Below are 3,600 nucleotides of genomic sequence, written 5' to 3'. Positions count from 1 at the left end.
CATGGTGTCGACACACTTGAAGCATAACATTTCATGGAAAGGGTTGGGCGTATACTGAAGTTTAGACCAACCTATTTGTGCATTCCTGGGGGGAGAAAAAAAAATGACTGCCTCAACCGTACAGGTGAACCTTGAGAGTTGGTAAGGCTTGTATCAACAAAGAGTCACACACACACACACACACACACACACACACACACACACACACACACACACACACACACACACACACACACACACACACACACACACACACAGCATTCCTGACACCTTAGGTCAAGAGAAGGCAGGATGGTGTTTCGTGTATACTTGTTATTCTATCTACAACTCTCTACCTGTGAAGCCAGGGGCTGATCAGAGCCAGTGGCATTGGGGGGGGGGGGGAAAGAGTGTCGACCGCAGAGCTAAAGTGGAGCAGGCAGCCAGCCGGCCTCCATATTGACAGACAGCTTCCCCGATCAAAAGCATCCACTCCTCCTGCTTCTCTGAGTTGTACAGACCAGAGGCTCAGGGGGGAGCTTCTTAAGAAGGGGCGGAAAGGGGCTCTAATGGTGCGGAGGCCATGGCCGAGTTCTGGAGCTCACTGAACCGCAACACGGTGATGCTAGTCTCCGCCTGAGCAGTGGAAGGTAGCATCACCATGGATGGTTCTGTACCGTGAAGATTGTGGATTGTTGCGGTTGTAGACTCATCAACCACAATGAAATTTGGCCTAACCTAACTTTGCCTTCGTTTTCTTTTACGCATCTATTTTATTTTTTTGTATGACAATGTTTATGTGAAGCACTTCTGCCTCGTGTATGAAAAGTGCTACATACATAAAGTTGCCTTGCCTAACCTCATGTTTATAGAAATGTACATTCTATCCCTTCACTTAGTGCCTTTACAGGGATTAGCTTACAACCTGGCTACTACCACGGTGCTGACACCATTGTTCCCCGATGGTAATTTCCGTGTTCGCTCCGGCGCTCGCAGACCAGTATTTTTTTTTAGGTCGCGCATTAGCATCCAACATATGCTAGCAGGCGAGAGCGCTGATGTCAGGTCGTTTCAGATTGGCTTCATTTTCCCGACAGCCAGCGGCCCCAGTTTACTCCCGAGACACGCCGGGAAAATGCCACAGAAATGTCAGGTCGGAATAAAACAACTTAGAGAAGTGTTTGGAAGAAAGTTGGGTGATGGGTTCAACCAGAGTAGCAGCAAACTTGTGAACCAGCCAGGAAATGAGGGGCGGGGAAAAAAAAAAAAAAAAAAAGAGAGAGAGAGAGAGAGAGAGAGAGAGAGAGAGAGAGAGAGAGAGAGAGAGAGAGAGAGAGAGAGAGAGAGAGAGAGAGAGAGAGAGAGAGAGAGAGAGAGAGAGAGAGAGAGAGAGAGAGAGAGAGAGAGAGAGAGAGAGAGAGAGAGAGAGAGAGAGAGAGAGAGAGAGAGAGAGAGAGAGAGAGAGAGAGAGAGAGAGAGAGAGAGAGAGAGAGAGAGAGAGAGAGAGAGAGAGAGAGAGAGAGATCCCCTGGCAGAGGGTTCTGGTAGTGGAGGAGAAGACCAGAAGCATCAATAGCAGCCCGGGGGGGGGGAAGAGGAGAATACGGAGCAGCTCACACACCTAGTCAGATATGGTTAGCTCTGATGGCGTCACACTAGCGGCCAGCAGCAGATGCTGTGAGCATGATTCTGGCCGTGCAGGTGGTGTGGTGGTATAGGCTTGGAGGGGAGGGGGTTCAGGTAAAAAGGTCATCTTGGAGGTTTGAGGATATAATAATTGTTGGTTATTTATGGGTAATAAGGTGGAACAAAAAAAACAGCCCCAAGAACCCTCGTTCGGACTCATTAGCTGCAGAGCAGGGACACACACGGATGAACAATAAGCAATGGTACGCACGCACGCACGCACGCACGCACACACACACACACACACACACACACACACACACACACACACACACACACACACACACACACACACACACACACACACACACACACACACACACACACACACACACACACACACACACACACACACACACACACACACACACTTTCTTCCCTAACTCATTTCCACTTCAAGGCCCAGGCCTGCTGGCACGAGGAGCGGTGTCCTCTCTTCTTGGTTCTCCTCCCGCGCATTCACTCTCCCCAACCTTCACCCAACCTCCGAGCGGCTGTGTGGACAGAGGATCCCGCTTTTGTAAGTGTTTTAATCAGAACGGGCCCTGGGGATCCCGAGCCCAGCAGGAGGAACTACAGAGGAGCAGGACACCGTGACATCCCTGCAGAACGCAAACGAGCATAGGAAGCAGAAGCGATACTGGGCTGAATGATTCTCTACACATAGGATACAACCAGACACACAGCCGCTTGTGTCATCTCTTTCTGTGTCAGGCGCTTGTGTGTCTCTCTCTCTCTCTTTCTCTTAAGAGAGACACCAAATCCCCTGCCAAAAATATCACATTATCATTCTCCTCAGTGGCTGTAACCAAGTGAATGTCCTGATGGTTCTAAAGGCGTGTTTTTCATTCTATGTCAGTTGGTACGCAGTACTACACACTGTTCCCCCAAGTGCTCCACACACCAGTGTATTCTCCGAGAGGCGTGATGTAGGAGCCCTCGAGAGTAGCCAAGAGGAAACCTGCCAGAGAGAGAGAGAGAGAGTGAGAGAGGCTTCAAGAGGCTCAGCAAATGGGCTTTCTGTGCTCGGTCGGTTATCGATTTTCTGAGCTCCCACAAAAAACCCTGGAAACACACCAGCGTGCCCACCCTGAACAAACTGACGCTCAAGCGGTGTGGAGAAACGGCTGAAAAGAGTCGTAAAAGGGCCGTTAATTCCTCATGAATCACCGGGAAAGCCGAAATGGCTCATTATCTTAAGACGCTCTCTAATTACATCAGGGACAGAGCGAGGGAAGAGACTCACTGCTGCTGCTGAACCTCCATCGAACCAGGAGCCAATCGGATCCTGGCTTCGCAGGTGTTAACGAGTTACATTAGCCTATGACCTCACACTTTGGCAGTTACCTCATCGGTGGAATATGCTCGTCCCATTGGCTGCATGGGCTTCCTTTTTATCAGCACAGAGGAAGAAAAAAAATGACTCATCGGTAGAGGGACGGTTTGATCCAGATTAAAGTGGAACGCTGCCACCGTGTTCACGTCGATATGTCACAGGGCTGGGGGGGGGGGGGGGGGGGGAGGGGAAGGCAAATACATCATTCCAGCGCATTCCAGCCATTAGTGCTGCAGATTCCTGCGGTGATCAATGTGCAAACGACGACGACGACGACGGGGGGGGACGGGGGGGGGGTGGAGGGAGGGGAGGATAGGGGGTGAGGCGAGGGTGACGTAAGATGTCCCGGGGACAGTTGGACAGAGGCAGACACCACCGTGTTGGCCCACATAGTCTGATGGGCTTGACTCCCCCACGGGTGAGATAAATGAGTGTGTCACTCTCCATCACCCCTGATCGATCCGTCTCTCTCCCTCTCTCTACAACTCTCCATCATTGGCCATCTCTCATTCCCTCACTCCCCTCGTCTCCCCTCTCTCCTTCTACATCTTCACTCTCCTCTCCCCTCTCCCTCTCTATCTCCCTCCCTGGCTCCACAT

This window comes from Gadus macrocephalus, chromosome 20, assembly GCF_031168955.1.
Source record: "Gadus macrocephalus chromosome 20, ASM3116895v1".
In the NCBI taxonomy this organism is placed as follows: Eukaryota; Metazoa; Chordata; class Actinopteri; order Gadiformes; family Gadidae; genus Gadus; species Gadus macrocephalus.
This window is presented reverse-complemented; position numbering follows the sequence as displayed.